This window comes from Ovis canadensis, chromosome 19 (assembly GCF_042477335.2).
Source record: "Ovis canadensis isolate MfBH-ARS-UI-01 breed Bighorn chromosome 19, ARS-UI_OviCan_v2, whole genome shotgun sequence".
In the NCBI taxonomy this organism is placed as follows: domain Eukaryota; kingdom Metazoa; phylum Chordata; class Mammalia; order Artiodactyla; family Bovidae; genus Ovis; species Ovis canadensis.
In genome coordinates, this window is record NC_091263.1 from 75080976 (window position 1) to 75106672 (window position 25697).

Here is a 25697-nt window from a genome sequence, read left to right on the forward strand (position 1 = left end):
GGGTTCAATCCCTGCGTTGGGAAGACCCCCTGGAAAAGGGAACTGCTACCTGCTCCAGTGTTCTGGCCTGGAGAATCCCATGGACAGAGGAGCCTGGTGGGCTACAGTCCATGGGGTCGCAAAGAATTAGACACACTAAACAGCTTTATGATCCAGCTCTCACATCCATACATGACTATTGGAAAAACCATAGCTTTGACTGACGGACCTTTGTCGGCAAAGTAATGTCTTTGCTTCTATAACGCTGTCTAGGTTTGTCATAGCTTTCCTTCCAAGGAGCAAGCAACTTTTAGTTTCAGGCCTGTAGTCACTGTCTGCAATGATTTTGGAGCTCAAGAAAATAAAATCGGTTGTCACTTCCACTTTTTTCCCATCTGTTTGCCATGAAGTGATGGGACCAGATGCCATGATCTTAGCTTTTTTTTTTTTAATGTTAGCACAGATCACACCATAATGCCCTTTTCCACAGGCTTGTCACTTTTCACAACAGGAAGACCCCTGAGGTGGAGACAGGGTCTCAGTCAGCTGTGTACCCCCAAACCCTAAGCAGGGCTTGCATCCAAGAGGGGTGAGCGTAGATGGACGATGCTCAGCCTGCAGTGGCCAGGGGCGGGAGTTGGTGGTCGGGGGTGCGGATAGTACAGTGAGGGCTATCTCAGCCTTCGTTATGGGTGAGGGGCAGTCTGGGGGCAGCTTAGAGGGAGAGTCAGGTTCAAGTCAGGTGGACGGGTGACCCGATGGAGGCTCTTTCTGTTGTGTAAGGATGATTCAGCGGTCCTCTAGGAATTCGGGAGCCAGCGCTGTGTGTGTGTTGGGAGGAAACATTAACTCGGCTGGTGTGTGGCCTCAGACGGCGGCCACGTGACCCATCTCCCTTCCAGCTCTGGCCGCTGCTCCCCCTGGCCGGGTCCTAAGGCCTCCTGCTCAGGGGCGTGCTGCGGCTCCCCTCTGCCTTCCCCTCTCCCCGTCCTGCTTCTACCCACCTTGTGAGTTACTCACAGCGGCACCAGACGCCAGCCCCCAGGGGGAACCGACAATTCAGGATGGCTTCCTGCGGTATTCCCTTGCGATGGGCAACGTGTGATTCTACATGTTGCCTTATTCAGGCTGGGGACACAATGCCACAGGCTGGGCAGCTTACAACAACTCCACTCATTGCCGGGGACCTGGAGGTCCATGGTCAGGGTGCCAGCCTGGTCCCGTGAAGGCCCTTTTCTGAGTCCTCACATGGCAGAGGCAGCGAGGGGGCTCTGGGGTCCTTATATGAGGGCGCCGATCCCACTCTGAGGGCTCCACCCTATGACCAGGTCACCTCCTGAAGGCTCCCCGCTTATACCATCACCTTTGTGGTTAGGAGTCAACATATGAACTGGGGGAGGGGGGCACAGCCCTCCAACCATAGCACAGAGAGGTGACGTCAGAGGGAGCCTTCATGCAGCTCCAGGCTTGAACCAGGGTCCACCCAGCGACCTGGAAATGCAATCAGGTGTTTCTGGAGAGTGGGCCGAGGCCTGCAGAATGCACAGCTGTTCTCCTGTGAAGGCCTCGCATGGGGGCCTCTTGATCCCTCCGGAGAGTCAGATTCCAGGTCTGGGACAGGGCCCGGCCAGCAGGTGCAGCCCCCACCCCAGGGCTCGTCACAGGGAACAAATGAGAACTTGGGCAGCTTGGGGGGTGGGGCGCAGTGTCCCTTCTGGAGGTGCTGTCAGTCCAGTGAGGGGGGCAGAAACCGAAAGCTGGGGGCTGCCGTGATGAGGGAGGAGAAGGTCAGGAGAGGGGCCTGGGGCCCTTGGGGCCCTCGGGGGGACAAGGACTGGCAGGACTTGGGGGAGTTCAGTTAGAGAAGTAGAGCAAGGCTCCAGATGGAGAGAAAAGTAAGAGTGCAGGTGGGGGCTGTGGGCGGGGCGCCTGTGTGGGATAAATGGGCACGTGTGTGGGTGGGGCCTGTGGGGGCGTGAGGCAGGGGCGTGTGCGGGGGCGTGGGGGCGGGGCACAGAGAAGAGGTGGTCTCTAGGAAGCCTGACTCGCCTGTGGAGGCTGGCTGATCCCTTAGAAGCTGCACACAAGGGGAGTCTGCTTCTCCTGAGGTCCAGTGGTGGCTGGAAGAGCCGTTTCATAGGCATTTGGGCAACTGACATTGGGTGGCTAACTGTTTATTTTGCCAAGTAAGAACATCTGGAAAATAATCCATTTCCCAGAATACTACTCAGGTTTGAAAGGGAAGGAAGCCCCGGTACGCCACGACATGGAGGAAACTTGAAGACACCGCGCTCAGTGCAGCCAGTCAGTCATGGAAGGACAAGCAAGGCAAGCAAGTGACTTCACTTACACGAGGCCCCAGGAGCATGCAGGCTCATAGTGACAGAAAGTTGGATGGTGGGGGCCAGGGCTGGGGGAGCCGAGCGGGAGCTGGTGTTTACTGGGGACAAAGTGACTGTTTTACAAAGTGAAGCGTTAATTGGGTTGGATGGTGGTCGTGACTGCACAACAATGTGAACGCACTTAATACCACTGACCTGGAGGCTTAAACGTGGTTAAGATGGTACATTCTGTGTTATTTGACCAGGATTGATTTTTTTCAAAGGGCTTCCCTGGTGGCTCAGACAGTACAGAGTCTGCCTGCAATGCAGGAGACCCGGATTCCACCCCTGGGTCTGGAAGATCCCCTGGAGAAGGGAATGGTTGCCCACTCCAGTATCCTTGCTTGGAGCATCTGGCCACTCTCCTCACAAGCTCCATCTCCCTCCAGCACTCTGCGGGTTGGGTGACGTATGTCAGGGCCAAGAGGCCGGTGGACGCTGTCTTTCCAGGTCTGGCTCCAGAGCAGCGAGGGAAGGAGGAGGGTGGGGAGCCCAGCAGGTGGGCGAGTCTGGGCCAGTCAGGAGAGAGCCCAGTGGGCGCAGTGGAGGAAGCCGAATGGGCAGCCACAGGTACGAGGACACCAGGGGAGCTGAGGGTGCAGGGGGACATGGCGAGGCCCCGGAGGGCAGCAGACAAGGAGACACCACCCGCAGGCCAGGTGGACCGGGGAGGCCCAGGTCACCGCGGACAGGCCGGTGCTCGTGGCCCCTCCTGTCCCGGCCGTCGGTGTCAGCCACACGCGCACGCGTGCTCAGTCGCTCAGTGGGGCCCAACTCCGAGACCCCGTGGACTGCAGGCTCTGCCGGCCAGTCAGACAGTAGCTGCCTGGGATGGGGCGCATTGGCTGGACGGGCACTGGGGGGCTTTTCTAGAATGACAGAAACACCCTACGCTCCCTGGAGTGGCAGCTACACAGGCTGTGTGGTTGCCAAGCCCATGAAGCCGGGCGCAGAAGATCTGCATAGAAGTCACACAAAGGCTACAGGTTCCCCACCGAAGTAACAGGTGCTCAGCACAAACTGCGAAACAAGCTGGAGGTGGGTAAAGGAAGAGTTAAAAATCCTCCCCACCAGAGCTCCTCTGGCCCTCCTTGACTCTGACCCTGACCACCCCAGACCTTGAGCCGCAGGAGTCCCCAGCTCTGGTCCCTCTTCCTGGAGTCCAGGGTAGACCTCAGCGTGGCCCGCCCCTGCCCCTTCCAGCAGGACGCGTGTGCGCAGCGCCCCGACACCAGATCTCCTGTGCGGTAGGACACGCCCCTGAGGTGCAGCTTTTGTTTCTGCAAAACACAGTGGATACACTCAGGGCCGGAGGTGTTTCTCCGACCCCCTCCCAGAGAACCAGGAGGAACAGCGGGCACCTGTCAGGACAAGCTGCAGAGCCGATCATGAGCCAGCAGGGGGCGCAGAGGAGCAGGCTTAGCAAGTGCACACGCTTATCCTTTGGATTCTGAACTTTGTAAACCTATAATCTTCTCCAAAACCTTAATTAAACAGGGAGAGGGCACACGGAACACCGGGGCTCCGCCGTGCGCCCCCACCCCACCCAGGCGCTCCTCCCCCAGCCCCGAAAACCCAGCCTGGAGTCACACTTGGGGCTGAGACTCACGCAGGACTTGGCCCAGCTGCTCCGTGCTCATCTGAATGCGGGAGAGTCCTGCGGCCCTGGCCGGTCCTCCGCGGCCGCCCTTCCAGAGGGGCCGAGGACAGCCTGCTTGTCCTGCTGCAGAAACAATGGGGCCGGAAATGTGGGGCGGCTGGGGGAGGGGCCCAGCCGGCGCCCCCCAAAACCGCCTGCCACAGTCTGCCCCCGGAGCCCAGGGCTCCTCCAAGGGCTGCCTGCTCTGGGCCTGAGGGACTGGGGGCTGCCCACTCCTCCAGCCACTGCGACGACCCCTCACGCACACCGGAGCCCCCGCCCCCGCCCCCCGCTCCCGCCATCCTGTCTGCCTGCGCACCATGTGGCCGAGGTTCCGGGCCTGCAGCCAGTCATTTTTCCCCGATTTCAAAAGGACTGCCTCCCAGGACGCGCGCCTTCCTGCCTGGGAGCTCCGGAGTCAACCACAGGGGAGAGGCCTTTGTGGGTCCTGGAAGGATTCCATCCCCAGGGCCCTCAGTGGCTGGGACGCTGGGGTCTGTGAGGCGCCGCCTCCCGCCCTGATGAGCTCTGTCGGCCAGGCCACTCCCGCCCTCCCTTTTTCACACGCGCCAGCATGGGTGGACCTCACAGGCGTGGCCTGTCTCTGGTGGTGCTAGTGTTAAAGAACCCGCCTGCCAGTGCAGCAGACTCAAGAGAGGCCAGTTTGATTCTTGGGTCCAGAAGATCCCCTGGAGAAGGAAATGGCACCCCACTTCAGTGTTCTTGCCTGGAGAATCCCACGGACAGAGGAGCCTGGTGGGCTGCAGTCCAGGGGGTTGCAAAGAGTTGGACACTCACACACAGGCATCATCTTGAATTCTCACTCAAATGATAACAGCTGAGTCTATTATATAAAATACAAAACCAAGCAGAACCGACCAACACAGCGGGGACTGGAGTGGATGTGTGGGTCAGCTCCCTTGGCACAGGCACCTGGGTGGGGGTTGTGTGTCTGGGTCTGGGTGCCCTCACACCAATGTGCGTCACATAACTGTCCACGTACGTGTGAAACTTCATCACCTTGTCATGCACCTTGGGATTTGTGCATTCTGCCAACCACAGCCCCTCCTGCCCTCTTGTCCTTAGCAGAAGCCAGTGACCAGCTCTGGCCCGTGAACAGAAACCACGGCCAGTCCCCTTGCTGGCCAGCAGTGAGGCATCGCTGATACTCTGCCTCCGGGTGCTGCAGCTTCCTCACTTGTGCCGTGGGCACGGTGGTGCTACAAGGTCAGCTGACCATCAGGAATATCACATAAGGGCTCCCTGCTGGCGCAGTGGGTAAGAATCTGCCTGCCAGGGCAGGGACCTTGGTTTGATGTCTGGTCTGGGGAGATCCCACGTGCCGTGGGGCAGCTAAGCCTGTGCGCCACAACTATTGCACCCCACCTCCAGAGCCCGTGCTTCATGGGAAGAGAGTAGCCTGCACTCGCCACAACTAGAGAAAGCCTGTGCACAGCAGTGAAGACCCAGCACAACCAAGAAATAGAATATTTTTTAAAAAGAATACCAAATAAGGAAATGTGTATGTAGTACATTTTTTAAAAAAAAGCTCTAGAAAGACCTCAAAATGTGTCCCCAAACCACCAAAATGGTCTTGAGGCTTCCAAATGGTGTGGGTTCTCTCTCCTCATTTTCTGGAAACGTGAGTGTGAGGCACAGCTCCAGAACTTGCATCCCTGTGGGTTAGGCAGACCCATGGCACCAGCTGCACTGCCGGGGGGCTTCTGTTTCCAGCGTCAGACCTGCTAGGTTGAAGGGATCAGGAGGTAGCTGGAGATGAGCAACTCTGGAATTCAGCAAGCAAGCAAAAATCGTACATTTTAGGTGGATTTGTAGTGTGAACCAGGTGGATTTGGTGTGAACCAGGTGGATCTCTAGCGGGAAACAGTGATGGAGCCGTGCAGGAGGAAGCATGCTGCTCACCAGAATGTAAAGGCTATGAGAAAGCTAAAGATGCTGCCAGAAATGGCTCCTGTGCGAGACACAGCTCTAGAGAGGGGATTATCTGGAGAGAGACGAAGGCTCAGTTTCCGAGTTAGTGCTCAGTAACAAGTAGCCTTATTCCAAAACCCGACCCAATTTTTGCCACTGACTGCCGAGGCTCCTCTCTCCAGCCAGAGAGCCTGAGTGTGTGATGAGCTGAGAGTGCAGAGGCCCTCGGCCAAGACCCTTGGGAGCAGCTCTCCTGGTTCTTCAAGGCCACCTTGTGTGCACACATGTTGGGGTGCACCCTGGGGGGCAGGACACCCCAAAATCAAGCACACAGGAACCTCAGCAGGCAGGTGTGCTCACCCAGGTGTGCACCTGAGGGGTGTGAACAGCTGACATGAGCTCAGGCCAGGGTTTGCTTCCCCAGGAGTGTGCCGCCGGCCTACGACGGGACTTGAAGATTATCAGCAGACACGGTATCGAAGACCTGGGCTGTCAACCAACATTGCCTGCAAATTTCAGATAACGCAGAAAGACAAAGAGAAGAGGCAGGGCCTTGGGCAAGGAAGGAGACGGACGTGTCATTCTACCCATTGTCCATTTCAAAACAAGAAGAGCATGCAGATGGATTTCAGCTACACTTTTTAAAGTTGGTGTTTCATCTATGACTGTAACGTGCGTGTGCGCACGGGAGTGTGTCTGTGCACACTTGTGAAAATGGGAGCCTCCTTACTGCTCCCCCAGGTGGAGGCCGAGGACGGCAACGGCCCTTGGCTGACCGTCTAACGCACTGCTTGCTGGACTGCTCATTCCTCAGGCTTCCACTGCGTTGCCAAGGGAGCCGCCTGCAGAGGAAGGGGTCTGTGGGCACTTTCTCAGCTGTGAAGCCTGAAAGAGAAGCAGAAAAAGACCAGACTTGAGATAATAGTGAGATTTACTGGGTCCCTGGAGGGGCCGTCTCCTTGCTAATTAAGAGGCAGTTAGGAGCCCCTTCCTTCCTCAGGGTGGCAAGAACTAACATCAGTCGTGAAGAAGTGTGCGACTATGCTTAACTCAAGAGCTGCTTCCGTACCACCCACACGTTCATTTCTAGAAGTACTGCGTATTTAAACATGACAAGCTAAGAAATAATTTCAGTAAGACACACAGTAATCAAGCCAGTCAATCAATCCTATAGGAGATCAACCATGAATACTCGCTGGAAAGACCGATGCTGAGGCTCCAATGCTTCGGCCACCTGAAGAGAAGAGCCAGCCTGTTGGAAACGCCCTGATGCTGGGAAAGACTGAACGCAGAAGAGGAAGCGGACAGCAGAGGCTGCGACAGTTCGGCAGCGTCACTGATTCAATGGACGTGAGTTTGAACAAACTCCGGGAGACAGTGGAGGACAAGGGGGCCTAGTGAGCTGCAGGCCAGGGGCGCAGAGTTGCGCAGGACTTAATGGCTCAACCGCAACCGCAGGAAATACAGTCATCATTCTAAAACCAGTGAAAAGCATTTCATGCCTCAGAAGTCAGAAAGGAAAGACAGATTCAACTGTAGAGAATGTGAGTTTTCATGTTAAAAAGCACCACGAATATTAAAAGAGGGAGACGTCACTGGTGAAAAAACTAACAACCAACACAAACTTTGCAGAGTGGGTGGCCTGGGTTGTGTCTGCCCCACAAGCTGAGGTCGTAGCCCTCAGTGCCTCACGGCATGGCCTTGCTTGGAGGTGGGTTCTTTACAGGGGCAATCTAGTCAAAGTGAAGTCACAGGGCAGGCTCCAATCCCAGACCTGGGGTTCTTATAAAGAAAATTGGATGCTGAGACAGACACGCAGAGAAGAAGCTTGCGTGCGCACAACCTGATGGAAGGTCAGGGCAATGCGTCTTCAAGCCACGGAAGGCCACAGGTCGCCAGCCACCTGCCCACAGCAGGAAGAGGCGAGGAGGGAGCAGGCCCCGCCAGCACGCTGACCGCGGATTTCGAGTCTCAGGACAGAGACAGTTCATTTCTGTTGTTCTCACCCACCCAGGAAACGAATACAGGGACTCGATGGCATTTAGGTATAAAAACTCACATATCAGTCGTCAAAAAGATGATGATGTTCAGTAAGGGTGCCCACAGGACAGAGAAGAGGAGACAGCAGGGCTCCCGGGCCCACAGGACAGAGACAAGGAGACCGCAGGGCTCCCGGGCCCACAGGACAGAGAGGAGACGGCAGGTCGGGTCCCCGGTCGGGGAAGGTCACACACGCCGCAGCGCAGCTGAGCCTGTGTGCCTCAAGGGTGTTGCTCATCCTCTAGACCCCGGGAGCTTCGCCCGCTGGAGCCTGAACACCACGGAGCCTGTGTTCTGCAACAGGGACAGCTGCTGCGATGAGGCCTCTGTGCGCCACAGCAAAGGGTACAACTGGAGAAGGCGTGACTGTAGCAGCCGAGACCCACAACAGCGGGGAAAAAAGAAGAGGGCAAGGACAGCAAAAATATCTTCCAGGCTGCCAGGGGCTTGGGTCAGCTGGGGCTGGCTTCCAGGATGGTGGAGAGCAGGGTGTCGGGGCGGCTTCCCCCGCCTCGCTGGAGCCCTGGTGGGTGCGCTGTCCCCTGAGGCCAAGGTCCCTGCCGGGGCTGCCCCGTGTGCCTGCAGACCCCGTGGGTCCAGGACCCACTCCCCTGTGGGGCTCCTGGGGGGCAGCCCCCCTTTCTCTGCCCTCCTCTCTGCAGATCACCCCCTCCCAAACCGTGTCTCCCGCTGAGACAGCACCTGTGGACCCCTCACGACAGAGGTGGCGCCTGGGACCCTTTCCTGCAGCGTTTACACCTGGACAAACGCCCCTTTGAGCAACGATACAACAGTGAATAAAAGCGTGCGTGCTCAGTTCAGCTGCTCAGTCCTGTCTGAGTCTTTGCGACCCCGCAGACTGCAGCACGCCAGGCCTCCCGGTCCATCACCAACTCACACTCATGTCCGTCAAGTGGGTGATGCCATCCAACCATCTCATCCTCTGCGGCCCCCTTCTCCTGCCTTCAATCTTTCCCAGCATCAGCGTCTTTTCCAGTGAGTCAGTTCTTTGCATCAGGTGGCCAAAGGACTGGAGTTTCAGCTTCAGCATCAGGCCTTCCAGTGAATATTTAGGACTGGTCTCCTTTAGGATGAACTGGTTGGATCTCCTTGCAGTCCAAGGGACTCTCAAGAGTCTCCTCCAACATCACAGTTCAAAAGCATCAGTTCTTTGGCGCTCAGCTTTCACTGCACTCAAGCCCTTTCAGAGCCTCTGCACACCTCATGGTGGCTGCAGCCGTCTGGGGAGGCTGAGGAATGCTGGTGACCCCTGAGGGTCCTCCCAGAGCCAGGCCTCCCTGTCCATCACCAACTCCTGGAGCTCCAGGTTACAGATGGAGAAACTGAGGCCCTGGGAGGTCTCACAGCGCTGGACACTGCAAGGACACAGGACACTGCAAGAACGGTCCCTGGTGAAGGAGAAGGGCAGAGAGAGCACACAGGGAGGAGGGTGCAGGGCACGGGCCTCCCCTGCGAAGACCCTCGTAGAAATAACAACAGAGGGGCCTACAAGCCACCCTGGCCTCATCCCTTCGCGGGGAAGGCCCCTGAGCCCTCGCTTGCAGACCAGACCAGAGCCAGACCTGCAGGCGGACCGGCCAGAAGGGGGCAGTGGCGCGCAGCAGACCCTTCAGAATCTGGTCCTGCTGGAGGCCTCTGGGGCGGGAGGCGGTGCCCCCAGGGTCATGTTCAAGGGTCTGGGCGGACAGGTCCAAGGTCCCACGGAAGACACCTGTGAGTGGCTGGCCTGGCTCAGTCAGCACGTGCCTCTGTGATGGGTCAGTGTGCCACCCAGCATGGGGGAGCCCCTGGGGGGCCCCCAGATCCCCCAGGATGGAGACCTGCTGCTGGGTGGGCAGTGCCAGCTGGCTGCACTTGCTCCACCAGAGACAGCGGTGGACAGAGAGGAGCACTCAGGGGGAGCACTCAGGGGGAGCACTCACAAGGGACACTCAGGGGGAGCACTCAGTAGGAGGACCGAAGAGGAGCACTCACGAGGGACACTCAGGGGGAGCAGTTACGGCAGACACTCAGTGGGAGCACTCAGGAGGAGCATTCAGGAGAGGCACTCAGGAGGGTGCCCTGCCTCCTCCCAGCCATGCTCTCCTGGGCTCTCAGAGCCTCATCGCCTGCAAGTAAGTTTGAGGCCCCGTTCGCTAGACTGACAGACGGACCGTGCGTGCCTTGCCCTCCCTGGAGGCCCTGCCATCCCATTGCACAACAGAGACAGGTCGCGTCACCTCAGCGCCGCGCCAGCACGAGAACCAGCATTTCCAGGGCTTCCTTGGCTGCCTCCCAGGCCTGAGGGCCAGCGGGGGAGGGTCCGAGGAGACCCTCCTGCCAGGAGCGCGGCCCTGAGGTGTCCCAGCCCTCGCTTTGGCCTCCCGGTGCCTGTGGCCACTGTCTCCTCCTGCACGGCCACCCGGCCAGTTCCCGCTCCAACGCCAGAGTCTCCGAGCAGAGAAGGGCCTGCGCAGGGGGCGGGCTGAGCTCTCCAGGCTGAAATTAGGAGTGAAGCATGAGAGTACAGTGCTGTAAAAGAAGTGAAATCAGCAAGGTTTTGATGGCATGAAAAGTTAGAGATTTCCTATAAAAAACTTAACACAAAGTCCACGTGTTCAGGATGAAGTTTAGCCCATAAGGAAGCACAGGTCTGCAGCGGAATTCACCAGGCAAACTCTACCTTCCCATCGTTGCTGTTCAGTCGCTAAGTTGTGTCAGACTCTGGGACCCCATGGGTTGCAGCCCACCAGGCTCCTCTGTCCTCCACTGTCTCTTAGAGCTTGCTCAAATTCACGTCCGTTGAGTTCGCGATGCCATCTAACCCTCTCATCCTCTGTCGTCCCCTTCTCCTCCTGCCTTCAATCTTTCCCAGCATTAGGGTCTTTGCCATTGAGTCAGTTCTTTGCATCATGTGGCCAAAGGATTGGAGTTTCAGCTTCAGCATCAGTCCTTCCAATGAATATTCAGGACTGATCTCCCCTAGGATGGACTGGTTGGATCTCCTTGCAGTCCAAGGGACTCTCAAGAGTCTTCTCCAACACCACAGTTCAAAAGCATCAATTCTTCGGCGCTCAGCCTTCTTTATGGTCCAACTCTCACATCTATGCATGACTCCTGGAAAGACCAAAGCTTTGGCCATATGAACTTACTCAAAATCCTCGTCAGTTCAGGAATATGCCTCCCCTTTCTGGGGCCTCCTCCGTCCCCTGTGTGTTGGGAGGGAGTCAGCACCGTGTTCATCCTGGTGCTGACTGTGGGTTCAGGAAAGCTGCAGGCCAAGATGCACCACGAGTGACTGGTCTCACACCACCCACCAGCATCATGGGATGGGTAGAGGGGCAGGCCCGCCCTAGGGCCAGGGGAGGGAGGGGACCATAGGTGGCTGGGACGTGCGTCCAGTTTCCAAGGGGCCTGTGGCCCAGGCGTGAGGACACAGACATGGGACATGAGGGAAACTGGCAGACTTCTTCAGACACTGTATTGTGAGAGGGGGACGTAGCCGACCCACCCAGCTGCATCACCCTGACCGCGGGCAGGACAGCTGTGCAGGCGTCCAGACGTCTGGTAGCACTTTTTCTCATTATCAGAACAAAGAGACGAACGGATGTGAAGGTGCCGGGCCTGAACCAGTGGGGGTAGTTGGGGCTGGGGGACGTGTCTGGGTCCCTCACTTGGGCTCCAGACCTCAGCTTGCAACCAGACATCCCCTGATGAAAGCAGAGGATGACCTGAAATATGGAAACGTGGGCAGGTGTCATCAGCGACTCAGGCAGGCAGTGCCTGGGGCTCCGTGGGGTCGGAGCCACTGGGGTGGACGCCCCTCATCCGAAGCCTGGCTGTGTGGCGGCCCTGTGGGGGGGGGTGCGCCGCTGATGGCAGAGGGCAGCGCTCCGTGCGGCTTCACGCGAGCTCAGCGCCTGAGATGTCTCACGCTGCAGTCATTTGTGAAGAATCCGAGGCTCGTGATTCCCACTGGCTTCTCTCCCGAAGCACGTGGGCTCCCTGCCTGCCTCATGGTGAAAACACGTCTGCCCAGGGTTCCAAATTAGGGGAGTCTGTCCGGTCCCTCCAGTGACTGGGGGCTGTCCCTGCCCTGACTGTGGGGGGTGTCCCTGCCTTGACTGCGGGCGGGGGGGCATGCATGTCCCTGCTTTGGCAGCGAGGGGGTGTCCTGCCTCGGCTGGGGGCCCTGCCACCCCCTGGGCTGTCAGAAGGGGGTGTCTGGGTAGTCTTGATGTCACACTTTACCCATTTTTCCAAAAAGGCAGAAATCTGGGTTTTTCTAGGAAATCAAAGGTTTGAAAATCATAGCAAGGCCAAACAAAGCCTATCTTGGAGCTGGACCATTGCAGAGGGTGGGGGTGGGGACTGGGGTGTCCCGAGTGAAGGGGGTGGGGTGTCCGGCATGAGAAGGCACTCAGCAAGTACTCCTGGATGGATGGCTGAATGGGGGGAGGAATGGATGGGTGGCGGACGGGTGAATGAGGGTCTGGCAGGGTGCCCGGTTCCCATGGGGCCCAGAGGTGGTTTACCCTGTGTCCCGTGGGAGAACACGGTGTCCAGCCGTAGCCGTGTTCACGGAGGCGCCGGAGCCACAGGGCCTGAGGGCTGGCCGTCAGCCAGGCCGAGAGAGGCTGGGCCGGAGCTCGAAGCCTCGGGCTCAGCCCCGGCCCCCAGCGCTCCATTTCTCCATTCCAAGCAGCGGCTGCCTCTCCCTAACCCCGCTGTCTCGGTTCGACACAAACACAAAAACCTCAGTTACTGCACCCCGGAGACGCCTGGCCCCCAACACCCTCTGGGGCAGCTCTTCCCAGGGGGCCTGGGGCCCTGGAATCCAGGCCAGAGGGGCCAGGGCCGGGCTGGGTCAGAGAGGAACTGGGGTGCCCCTCGTCTGGAGGCGCTGGCTGTGTACTCCGTGTCCAGGACTTCAGGGCCCAATGCCTTTGGCCTGTACGCCCAGGAGAGGCTGCTCGCGCCAGGCCTCCCTCCAGGTGGACTTGGGGGGGGGGTCTCTGTGAGCCCTCCACTGCAGTGCGTGTGCGCACGTGTGTGCAAGCCTCTTGCCCGTGAGTGCATGGCTGTGTGTGCGAGCACCCTTGCTCTCTGTATTTGTGGGGAGCACGGTGGGGATGGTATAGACCTCTATGCGTCGCACCTGTAGGGTCTGCCCGTCTCCTCAGCGCATCTCCGGCCCGCGCTCAGCCCCACCCCCAGCGGCGCCCCTGCGCTGTCAGTCTGGGCGGGGCGGAGCGGAGCGTCGAAGCGTTGCCCGGCCTGGGGAGGTCGGTGCATTCCTGCGCGCTCGGGCTGGAGTCGGAACATTCCATTCATAACAGTCCTCAGAGCGGGGGAGAGCGGGGGAGGGCGCGCCGGGCGCAGAGTTAGTGATTAAAAGGAGGGACAAGGAGCCTCTGCGTGGCTGGGTGCAGGCCGGCGCTGGAGGAGAGGAGCGGAGGAGCACCGTGAGCCCTTCTTTTCCAGGCGCTCACCGGTCGCACGCAGCGCCGCTGTGCCCTGGGCCCAGGGGCCAGTGACCGCCCCAGATGGCCTAAGCACGGGGAATCGTGCCCCGCAGGCCCACCGCGGATTTTGCTCTTACTCCCATTCTACAGATGGGAAGACTGAGGCTCAGAGATGAAGGCGCTTGTACCCTTCGCTCTCCCTGGCAGCATCATCAGAGCAGCCCTGGGCCCTTTAGGGGAGCTTTGACTGCCCAATACTCACATCTGCATTAGCTGGGTGGGACCTGGGTGTGCTGTCCCATTTGCCTTTGGTTGGGGGATGGTGGTCTTGCTTCCCAGCTGAGCCATGCCTTCCCCAACAACAGGGCCCAAGTCCTGCCTGTGGGTGGGGGTCCACCTGGCTGGCCACGGCCCTGCTGGAGACCGTGGCAGCGAGAACAGGAGAGAAGCCCTGAGTCTATCGCGGCTCCAGATGGACAGGGAGGTGGGGGGTGGAGAAGCCCTGGCTGAGGGCACAGCTGTGGCCTCATCCCAGGGCAGAGCAGGGCCAACATGCAGAAGGCGGCCCGTTCCCAGGCCTGTTGGCCCTGGCCGCCTGGGTGCAGGCTCTGCTGCATGTCTGAGAGTGGCCTCGGGGAGCTGGGGAATGGAGGGGGGGCGGGTGGCAGGGCAGCTCTGGCCCGGGAAACTCTTTAGGGGGCACTGGATGGACCTTAGATTCACGCAGCAGGCAGACGGTGGGTAGCAAAGGCCAGTCCCAAAATCAGAGAACAGGGAGACGTCCGCCTGTCCACTATAGGCCTCCATCCAGCTGGGGCTTTGTGACCCCCTGGGGCTAACCTGAACGCGATGCGATGCGTGGAGGCTCTGTGACTAACGCGGAGCTGCTGGAAGTGGGAGGGCGGGGAGTGCGGTTCCCGCTCAGTCAGCCAAGCATCAGCCAGGGCCCCAGGTGGGGCCTCTCCCGGGCAGGCATTTCAGCGGACCACTGTCCGGTCAGGCTCTCCTCTCCTCGACCCAGTAAGCAGCGGTTGTCCTGCTGTCTCCGGGGCAGGGTTACTGGAGGCAGTGGCAGCGGTCACTCAGCGAACACACGGGCTCCCCTTGTCCCCAGCCCTTCTCCTCCAGGGCCCTCATCACGGTGGACTCCCCGACCTGGCCTCCTGGGGCCAGAGCCCAGCCTCTCCATCGTTGCTCATGGAGCCCCTCCTCAGCGGTTCAGAGACGGCGTGTGGCTGGTCCTGCTCGCGGCGGTCCTCGTGGTTGGTCCAGAGAGCTCTGGCCCCCAAGGCTCTTTGGGGGGGTCTTTGGGGTGATAACCATGCTCGTGGTGGTGCCAGGAGGCTGTCCTTTGGTCCTCTGCTGAGATCTCACCAGCATCTCTGGGCTGACGTGTGGGCTCAGCACTGACGGCCGATGCAGCCCTGTCCCCTTCAAAATCTTTCTCAAGAAAATCGGGGGCTTCAGTCGCTCAGTTGTGTCCGACTCTCTGCGACCCTGACTGTAGCCTGCCAGGCCCCTCCGTCCATGGGATTTCCTAAGCAAGGATATGGGAGTGGGCTGCCATTTCCTTCTCCAGGGGATCTTCCTGACCCAGGGATGGAGCCCGGCTCTTCCGCATCACAGTGGATTCTTCACAGCCTGAGCCACTGAGGGAGACAATTAATTCATTTAAAAAGGGACCTGGAGATCAGGATGTTCGGGAATCACCTGTTTAAACCAGATTCCTACCCAGGATCTGTCTCTGAACGTCTAGGAGCAGATACCTACCACGAGGACCTGAGGCTCCTCTTCTCAAAATGGGCAAAGTGGCGCCTGCTTCTGGTGCCCACCAGGCATGTGAAGCTGGAGATGGAACATGGCGGCTGGCACACTCAGCGGGGAAACTTTCAGGGGCTCGGCCTCTCCCAGGCCCTCCATCCTGGGGGAAGCTGGCTAGCTCCCTCCAGGCCCCAGGCGCCCATGGGGTTTGGAGGGACTCTTAGCAGCTCTTCCGAGTCCAGCAAACAAGACCAGGCGCAGCCCCTGCCCAGCGCATTCATCTCGCCTGGCACTTTCCCCAGGCGGGCATGCGTCCAGCTCCCTGCACACACATTTTCCTGCATGTCCGAGGTGTGAGAAAAGTAACACGTTGTTGCTGGTCTTGCTGGAAAAGGCCTGGTTTTAGAGAGCACTGGGCTTTGAGCTTGTCGCAAAGTACACTCTGTGATTCCTGACCGAAATACCAACTGGCGTAACAGAATCTTCCTTGCAGAGAAAACGTTTTACTTGGAGACGGACCCCTGGGTGCTGATGGCCAAGCCAGGACCCTCCGGGGGCCTGGGCCACCCTCACTGCCCGGCCGTCGCCTCCCAGGGGAGCCGCTGGGGAGAGGCAGTCCCGTGGAAAAGAGAATTCCTTCCGGTGGCCACTTACAAATTAAATACACCAAGCCTGAGGCTTGCCCAGCTCCCCAAAATAACTACAACAACATATGTTGGAGACAAGATCCCATTCACAATTCAATGAAAAATTAGGAATCCCAGAAAGAAACTAAACAAGGAAACAGACAGGACAGGAGACTCCCGCTCCCACCTGAGAAATAAAAAGCACCGAGTCGGCGGGGAGAAAGGCATGACTCTGGATAGAAAGACATGCTGTTTTTCAGATGTCCATTTTGTTGCAGAAATACTTGAAAAGGAAAGCAAGTGGGTGGGATAGTCAGAGATGAAAATGAAAATCGTTTAAACCTTGAACTCCTGATGCAAGAATGGACTGGAAAGCCATGTAAAAATCTACAGATCAGCCTGAAGTTACATAATCATCTCTCACATGGAAAGATGACCTTTCAAATCAACAGGGAGAGAGCGCCATTTTCAATAAACAGTTTGGGCAAATGGCCAACCCCTTGAAATGAAATAAAAGTAGATTCTTGTTCTGCGTTTCTAGATGGATTAAAGATTCGACTGTAAGATGAAACCAAGAAAACACTAGACGCATATTTCAGTGAATATTTGTGTGATCTTGGGGGTGACGAAGAACTTAATAGACGTGAAACCAGAGATTAAAACAATAAGGAAAAGGTAATGCGTTTGACCAGAAAAATTTCAAAACTTCATTGTGTCAATAAATACAAACAGATCTTCCCTTTAGAAACAGACCAAGGAGCTCTTTCAATTTCTCGCCAACACAGGAAGAAAAACAAAACTTGCCACATTCATCCAGGCAGCAACTTTCCATCTCCAGCCGTGAAAACAGACAGACAGAAAGCCCCTGCCCCAGCGGAGTCGACATCCGTGATGAGAGGCAAACACGTGAGGCAGCCAAACAGGAGGAGTCGACCACGGGGGACGCCCTGGCCACCCAGCGGTTAGGAACCCTCCTGCCAATCCAGGGGAAGTGGAGGGTTCGGGCCCTTGTTGGGGAGCCATTACTAGATCCCGGTGCCACAGGGCCGCTAAGCCCACTTCGCCACATCCAGGACCTGGAGCAGCCACAGAGCGGTGAATAAGTAAACAGCAATTGTTCTAAAAAAGATCTCCCACTGGAAACTCAGAACGGAGCCCAAAGCAGCAGCTGGAGAAGCTGCCGGTGGCAAGGCGGGGCGACTGCCGCTGCCTCCTGTGGCCCTTTAGGGGGTCATCTCAGGGCATCTCCCCCCTAAACTGCTTTCCCCTCTTCGGTGTGTTGCGTCCTCACGATACTCCGTCCTCAAAAGGCTGAGGGTTCACGGCGTTTCACACAGATGCTTAGAGAGGAGCGTGTGGCTTAAACTGGCACTGGGAAGAGGCGTCCTGATGGCAAGTGGTCCTTGGAGGGGGTCCTCTACATTTTAATAGCTATCTATTTATATTAGAGTCTATTAGGAAAGCACTGGTTTTCTATTTATAGGAGACCTGTGGCATTTCCTTATCCTGACTTTTAGAAAGAAAATCTTGACTGAATCCTGTGGCGTGTTAGTTCCCCCTACCAGGGCTGGAACTATGACACCTGCGTTGAAAAGCAGAGTTTTGACCACTGGACCTCCAGGGAAGTCCCTGGCATTTTCTTTTAAATAAGTATTTTTTTTTTCTTTTTAAAAGTATGTTTAAGTAGGCAGCTGATGTGAACACCAAGGTTAAGTGCATGATAACACATGTGGTTCCAACACAGGGCCCGTTGTGACCTTGAGGGAAGTGGCCGCTTTCTGGGAGAGCGGCTGTGACTGGGGCCCGGACCTCCAGGCAGAAGCTCTGAGAGGTGAGGGGTCCTGGCCCGAGCTGAGCAGGACGTGGGCGGGGGTGGGGGGTTGGGCCGTGGCAGGAGGGAGGCGGGGTCCTTGTGGAGGGACTGGGGGAGGGTGAGGCACCTTGGCTGCTGTGAGACCTCGGAGGGGCCCCCAGGAAGGACCCTCGGCCCCGAGGGCTGATGCTGGGCTCCCGGGCTCCCACTGTGCCGGTCCATGCAGGGCCACCGCCTCACCCAGGGGCCCTCCAGGACTCCCACAGTCCCTGCCGTGCTTCGAGGCTCTCTGGCCCTGGGAGGATGGACAGATATTCACATCTCTTCCCCACCCTTGCCAGGGGGGAGTGCAAACCACCCCCGAAGGCCCACTGATAGGTTGTCAGGCTGGACTTGGCTTCGCTGGGTGTGAAACCGGACCGGGGGGCCTTGGTGCAAAGGCAACTCTGCAAGCAGTGGGTGTGTGGCAAGCGGCAAGCAAGAGAGCCTGGGGACCAGTGTCAGGAAAGGAACCAGACTCAGATCTGGTGCTCTATGCAGACCCACAGATTGTCACTCCATCCTTTGGTTCCCGGGAGCCTCTGTCTACGTTCCTCCCCCCTCCTCTTCTGTTTTAAAATACATTTGCTTCAGTATCCAGAGAGTTGACAGCAACACTGCAGTACTTGGTGACAGAATCCCCCTCCCTGTAGACATCACAGAGGCCATGCTTGTGAAACACAGCAGAGTTTCGACAGTGTTGGAGTTGGAACGATTGCCCAAGGCCCAATGTTATGCCCAGAGTCCAAGTCCCCAAAACTGAGAGACTAAGACGTCCACAGCAATGCAAAAGCATGAAGGGGTTTTATTCCTAGCTTGAGCTGGGGCTCCCACCACATCCAACGCAGTGGAGTGGAGCAAGAAGCCCCGAGCCCAGAGTTACAGCAGTAGTTACAGGTTTTAGAGCAGAGAGTTGGCAAGGGCTGATTGGCTGCAGGGGTTTCCTGGTATTTACTAATTGGCTATTGGCTGCAGGGGGATGTCTTTTACGTCCTGATAAACTCAAACCAGGTTACGGGGAGTATGCTGATTAGACAAGTCCTGGCATCCGCGGGGATGACCTCACTGGGCAATGACTCAGCCTTTCCCGTGAGTCCTCCCTTAGTCCCTGAAGCCTATCGTGGCGTTTGTTAGGTCCCAACATTCCCCCCTTGTCTCTTGATCATATAGAGGAATCTTCCTCTGAGGGTCCAGGGTGATTCGCCTGGGTCCTGTCGCCGGGTGAGCTTCATCTTAAAGGGTTGGAGGGATGTGCTGTCACCTCCCATTCTCTCTGGGCCTTTTCAGTCCCTCCGGGGGCACAGCACACGTGGCTACAGTGCACCCAAGGTCCAGTGCCGTCGACCTTCAGGGCAGTAGGGGCAGTAAGAAGAACAACACAAGCGCCCCTCCATCTGGGCTCTAATGTCTTGACTTGATGCCGTTTGAGGGGGTATTACCCTCTCGGAAGAGAGCGAAGGGAAGGAGAGTCACCCAGTCCCCACCAGTCTCTATTACCAGTTTTGCCAAAGTTTCTTTTCGAGTCCGAGTCATTCTTTCCACTTGTCCTGAGCTCTGGGGACTGTACTCATAATGTAGCTTCCATTTGGTCCCCAGGGCTGAGACCAGTCCTTTAACAATTTTGCTCACAAATGCAGGTCCATTATCAGAGCCAATGGATGCCGGCAGCCCAAACCTAGGCACTATCTCTTCCAGGAGTTTCTTAGCTACCATTGTTGCTGTTTCTCTTAGTGGGATATGCTTCCATCCACCCAGAGAAAGTATCGACCAGAACTAACAGATAGCGGTACCCGTACTTGCCTGGCCTCACCTCTGTAAAATCTATCTCCCAGTGCTGTCCGGCCTTTCTCCCTGGCACCTTATACCAGGAGTGTATCTATCTCCTTGGTACCTGTCTCCCAGTGCGCTGTGCTTTTTCTGGTCTCATCATCTGGCACGCCTTACAGGCACGGACTATGTCTTGTATAGTTGCCTTTTGTCAGGAAAACTGCAGACGCACGGTCTGTAAGAGTGCTAGAGTCTTTTTCTCTCCCAGATGGGTGGTCTGATGTAGGTGCGTGCAAAGGTGTCGACCCAAGTTAGCCAGAAGCAACAAGTTGTCATTTTGGTCTCAATACCATCCATCCTTGCCCTCCTGACAGTTGGCATTCTCTTGAATCCAGCTTAGATCGGAAGAGGAATACTCGGGGGTCGGGGGCAGGGTTCCCATTCCCGGGGGTGGCAATCTCACAGTCAATATGGGGGTTTGCCAGTCTCTGAGGGCTGCTTGAGAATCCTGTCAATGGCATGGGGAGTGTAGACCAGGAGCTGTTGTCCATACGTTAACTTGTTGGCATCATGGACAAGGAGAGCAGCGGCCACGATGATACAGAGACAGGGCGGCCATCCAGCAGCTACCGGGTCCAGCCGTTTAGAGAGCTGTGCCACAGGCCACCTCCAAGGTCCCCATTGCTGCATCAGGACTCCCTTCCCCACTCCCTGCTTTTCATCCACAAACAGTTGAAATGGCTTAGCCAGGCCAGGGAGAGCTAGGGCCGGGGCTTCTAGCAATGCCCGCCGGAGTTCCTGAAATGCCCGCCTCATTGGCTCAGTCCAAGTCCAGTTCTTGTTTTCTCTACTTCCTTCATATAGAGGCCGGGCATTTTCAGCAAACCCCAGGATCCATAGCCTGCAGTACCCAACAGTCCCTAAGAACTCCCTCGCTTGCGGAGGAGTCGTTGGCTCGGGGATCTGTAAAACAGTCTCTTTCATAGCCTGAGTCAACCATCTTTGCCCCTGTTTTATTTTGTACCCCAAGTAAACGACTTCCTGTTTAGCAATTTGGGCCTTCTTTGCACTTGCCCAGTGCCCCAATGTCCCCAAAGTCTGAAGGAGGCCGCCTATGGCCTCTAGGCATACCTCCTTGGTGGCAGCGGCCAGCATGAGGTCATCCACATGTTGCAACAGGACAACGTCGGGGTGGCTAGTCTGGTACTCACAGAGGTCCTCGCCGAGAGCCTCGCTGAACAACCTCGGCGAGTTTTTAAATCCCTGTGGAAGGCGAGTCCAGGTCAGCTGTCCTACAGTTTGACTGTCTTCGTCAGTCCATTCGAATGCGAAGATCTCTTGGCTCTGGGGGGCCAGAAGCAAACTGAAAAAGGCATCTTTTAAGTCCAAGATTGTATACCAAATGTAGTCTGGTGGCAAGCCACTCAGGAGGGTGTATGGGTTAGGGACAGTGGGATGAATGTCACTCACCCACTTGTTGACTTCACGAAGATCTTGGATGGGTCTAAAGTCCGTTCCCCCGGGCTTTTTCACAGGCAGCAGGGGAGTATTCCATGGGGACCAGCACTTTTTAAGAATCCCTGCCTTCAGGAGGCGCTGTATGTGTGCGTGATTCCTTGCCGGGCCTCCTGACTCAGGGGGTGCTGCTTTCTCTTCACAGGGGTAGCATTTGCTTTTAGTTCAACAACGATGGGAGGTCCTGGTTTTGCCAGTCCTCCTCCTGCCGTCTCGGCCCAGGCCAGAGGGTGGTTTTGGATCCATTGTGGCATAGCCGGGTCCACAGCTGCAGGGGGTTTTGGTGAATATAGTCTGTATTCATCTCTCAGTGCCAGGGATTAAACATGAATTGGTTGTCCAAGCCCATCTGTGACTGATATCCCTCCAGAGTCAAAGTGAATTTGCGCATTGACTTTGGACAATAGGTCTCTTCCTAATAAAGGGGCCACACATTCCGGGATCACCAGAAATGAGTGGGACACCCGTTGGGCTCCCAAGTCCACTTTTCGTTTAGTAGTCCAGTAATATCTTTTTGTCCCGGTGGCTCCCTGGACCAAGCTAGTCTTCTTGGACATTGGCCCGAATTTTTGATTGAGGACTGAGTATTGGGCTCCCGTATCCACCATGAAGCCGACCAGTTTCCCCTCCACATTAATAGTTACCCAGGACTTGGGGAGGGGTGCCAGGCCCTGACCCCCCTAATCACTATCTTCTCCTGCATATAAGATGTGGGTACCCGAGGGAGACTCTTCTTTTCTTACAGTCCTTTTTTCCAGGTTTCTGTTGGGGCACTCATTTTTCCAGTGCCCTTGCTCTTTGCAATAGGCGCATTGGTCTCTCTTCAGGGTCGGTCTGGCTGGTCTCTCCCTTCCTTTCAGCTGGGTGTCTCGAGTCTTCTGGGAATCAGGTCCCAGTCTCGTCCCTGCAAAGAAAATTTGAGCCAACTCTTTCCGATTTCCTCGGTTTTCCTTGGCTCTAAATTCCCTTTCCTCCTGTCTAATTCATTCCTCCCTCTCCTCAGGGGTCTCTCTGTTATTAGACACTTCCTCAGCTGCCCTCACCAGATCCTGTACTGACTGTTCTCCCAGCCCCTCCATCCTCTGTATCTTCCTCCTGATATCCGGAGCTGCCTGATGAACAAAGGCTAGCAAGACTGCTGCGCATGACTCATCAGCCTGAGGGTCCTGGGCGTATACTGCCTGAAAGCCTCCATTAACCTCTCTAAAAAGGCTGCCGGGCTCTCATTTGGCTCCTGCCTTACCAAATTTACCTTAGACAAATTCGTTGGTTTCCTGGCGGCTGCCTGGAGGCCAGCCATCAGAGTCTGGTGGTACACTTGGAGACGCTCCCTACCTTCAGCGCATTCAAAATCCCAGTTCGGTTGCATCAAAGGAAACGCCTCCTCGATTAAGTGGGGCTGCGTGGTGGGTCTTCCATCCACTCCTGGAACATGTTTTCGTGCTTCTGATAGAATTTGCTCCCTTCCCTCCATGGTGAAGAGCACCTGCAACAGCTGCTGACAATTATCCCAAGTAGGATTCTGAGTAAACAGGATAGAATCTAAGAGACCAATAAGACCTTGGGGTTTTTCGGAAAAAGAAGGGGTTTGAGTTTTCCAGTTATATAAATCGCTCGTAGAAAACGGCCAGTACTGGTATGTTCACTCCCCACTGGGATTTGCTGGCCCCACCCGGACAGGGAAATGCCTGAGCGGTGGATGAAGGAGCCTCCCGGCTTCCGTCCTCAGACAAGTCTCTGCCCCTTCGAGGCCTTCTGCGAGTCCTTGGGCCGGCCCCCCCCCCCCATGGCGGAGCCGAGGGTTCTGGGTCCCTCCTTTGTTCTATGGACGACACCTGCGGTACCTGTGGGGGCGAGGGTGGCTGCATATATGGGGGAGGTGAGATCTCAGTGTCCAAGTCAATCAGGCTAGGATATAATGAGGATTCCTGGAGTATCGGCTTCTTCTTCTGACCCTCCCGATCTTCATGGTCAGTCATTACAGACACAGGGGTGGAAGAGCTTTGACCCATAATGACGGAGCTCACAATGAACACACAAAAAACAAAAGTGGCGCCGGCATGCAAAGAAAGGCGACAGACAGAAGACAGACAAATATTGGCCGAAAACACAGAACTGGGTCTCTCCCGGGTTACTGCTGTCTTGCGTCCCAACGTTATCTCACCAAAGGGCGTCCACTGCCCACCAGATTTGGCATCGGGAGAGATGTTCCTTCCCAGTCCCCCACAGAACCAGCTGCCTTCCAGTGCGAATGCTGGGCCCCGGCCTTATGCTGGCTGCCAGTTGCCTTCCAGCGTGCTCACTGGGCCTTGGCCTTATACTGGCTAGGACGGCTAATTCGCCTCTGATTAGGCCTAACAAGAGCCAGCTGCCTTCCAGTGCGTATGCTGGGCCTCGGCCTTACACTGGACTTAACCAGACTTAACACCGGTGTTCAAATATCTTTCCTCCTAGTGAGGAAACCCCTTCTACCGGGAGAGTGTTATTCTTCCCGGTTAAAGGGATCCCGGACGAGCCCCCAAATGTTATGCCCAGAGTCCGAGTCCCCAAAACTGAGAGAATAAGATGTCCACAGCAATGCAAAAGCACGAAGGGGTTTTATTGCTAGCTTGAGCTAGGGCTCCCGCCACATCCAATGCAGTGGAGTGGAGCAAGGAGCCCCGAGCCCAGAGTTACAGCAGTATTTATAGGTTTTAGAACAGAGAGTTGGCAAGGGCTGATTGGCTGCAGGAGTTTCCTAGTATTTACTAATTGGCTAATCTTTATTGGCTGCAGGGGTTTCCTGGTATTTACTAATTGGCTATTGGCTGCAGGGGGATGTCTTTTACGTCCTGATAAACTCAAACCAGGTTACGGGGAGTATGCTGATTAGACAAGTCCTGGCATCCGCGGGGATGACCTCACTGGGCAATGACTCAGCCTTTCTCGTGAGTCCTCCCTTAGTCCCTGAAGCCTATCGCGGCGTTTGTTAGGTCCCAACACCATCTGCAGCTACCCACCCCCTGGCATGTGTGCCTGCAGGCTGTGTTCAGGGTGGTGGGTGTCTGGATGGCAGGGGAGCCCCGCAGGCTGCTAGGAGCTGCAGGAATGCACTTCTTCACCGAAGGACAGGATCGAGGGGCGGGGGGCACCCTCAGGACAGCAGGGGCTCCTGGAAACGTTAGCAGGCCAGGACTGGGGCCTACATTAACCCACCTGCTCATCAGCCCATCACCCAGACCCCTGCACCCCAAGGCCACGCGTGTGCCCCGCTCTAGGGAGAGACCATGGCCGCTGGGGCCACAGCCCCCCAGGGGCAGGTGTGCTGCATGGCTCTGGGGCTTGCCTCGTCTTTTCCTGCTGCCCCACATGTGCTGGCTGGACTCTGTCCGTAAGACGACGTTAACTCGTGTCTCAGCATCAGTGATTAAGCCATACTCCTTGGCCGGAGCCTAGCCGGAGGGAGAGTGAGGCTCCCAGGACCAAGTTCCCCTGGCTTCTCCCGGCTCTCAGCTTTCACCTGACAGCGACCGTCTCCACGGCACGCGGCTCCCAGTCTGCGTCCTCTGGTGCATCCCTCCCAGGAGCGAGACCTGCCTCCTTCTTGGTGAGGCAATCTCTCAGAGCTGCAGCCCTGTTCCTACCCTGCTGTGCCTTCTCATGAAAGTGAAAAGTGACAGTGTGAGTCACTCAGTCGTGTCTGACTCTCTGTGACCTCATGGACTGCGGCCCGCTAGGCTTCCCTGTCCACGAGATTTCCCAGGTGAGAGTCAGTTGCCATTCCCTTCTCCTGGGGATCTTTCCGACCCAAGGATCAGACCCACGTCTTCCTCGTTGGCAGGTGGTTTCCTTACCACTGGGCCACCGGGCTGCATCTCCTACAGCCGCGGCTTTGTGGGGGTCCCTCCTCTGCACACACATGTGCATGCATGTAGGCATGCAGTGCACACACACGCACACGGCCCCCACAGGCAGACATGCGTGCGCGCACACGCACACACACAATGCACACAAGTGTGACACACACACACATGCGTTTTCACTGTACATGTTAGCTCATCGCTTTTAAAACCCAAACGGTGAGAGGATTAGCAGCAACCCAGGCAGCCACGTCTCCCCCGGCCATCTGCCTCATGGGGCGGCAATGACCAAGGCCTGGGCCTGGCTTGAACATGCGACACAGCCTTGCCGCTCTGCTCAAAACTCAAAGTAGTAAAGACAACGGAAGTCTACTTTTTATAAGCTGGACGCAGATTTGAACAGATAGCACGCCAAGGAAGATATAAGGAGGGCAATCGAGTGCATGAAAGAAGCTGGCAATCAGGCAGCTTCAGGCCCCGATGCCATCCCCCGAAGCTGTTTTCACTGCTCCAGCTCTGGGGTCTTTCCACACGCATGTTGGAACTAGCCAGTGTCCGTGAAAAGCCAGCTGGGAAGCTGAGTGAGACTGTACTGACTCTATGGATCAATCTGGGGACAAATGTAACAGTGTCTAGTCTTCCGACCAGTGACGGAGACTATCTCTCTATTTATTTGGGTCTTCGTTGAGGAGCCTGGTGGGCTGCAGTCCATGGGGTCGCTAAGAGTCGGACACGACTGAGCAACTTCTCTTTCCTTTTATTTCGTTGATTTCTCTAAAATTGTTTTGCAGTTTTCAGCCTCTTCAATTTACCTTTTAGGTTTAGTATTTTTTTCTGACTATAAATGGTGTTTTATGTCAATTTCTGATTGTTGCCAGTATAGAGAAATGGAGTGAGTAGC

At 56.6% G+C, this 25697-nt stretch overlaps 4 long non-coding RNA genes across 5 annotated transcripts; 2 read left to right on the forward strand and 2 right to left on the reverse strand.

Moving 5' to 3' along the window:
* Positions 1-407: 407 nt before the first annotated feature.
* LOC138424188 (uncharacterized) lies at positions 408-2419 on the reverse strand. Its single transcript, XR_011250673.1, has 3 exons — positions 2029-2419; positions 984-1470; positions 408-800 (listed from the first exon to the last, which is right to left on the reverse strand). It is a non-coding gene; the product is annotated as an uncharacterized lncRNA (long non-coding RNA).
* On the forward strand, positions 1476-2557 carry LOC138424189 (uncharacterized). Its single transcript, XR_011250674.1, has 2 exons — positions 1476-1613; positions 2199-2557. It is a non-coding gene; the product is annotated as an uncharacterized lncRNA (long non-coding RNA).
* Positions 2530-4561, reverse strand: LOC138424187 (uncharacterized). 2 transcript variants are annotated; one of them, XR_011250671.1, is made up of 5 exons: positions 4319-4545; positions 3970-4083; positions 3722-3825; positions 3479-3640; positions 2530-3392 (listed from the first exon to the last, which is right to left on the reverse strand). It is a non-coding gene; the product is annotated as an uncharacterized lncRNA (long non-coding RNA). The 2 variants fall into 2 exon arrangements; XR_011250672.1 differs by lacking the exon at positions 3722-3825 and having other exon boundaries at positions 4319-4561.
* On the forward strand, positions 2907-5518 carry LOC138424190 (uncharacterized). Its single transcript, XR_011250675.1, has 2 exons — positions 2907-5277; positions 5392-5518. It is a non-coding gene; the product is annotated as an uncharacterized lncRNA (long non-coding RNA).
* Positions 5519-25697: the final 20179 nt, after the last annotated feature.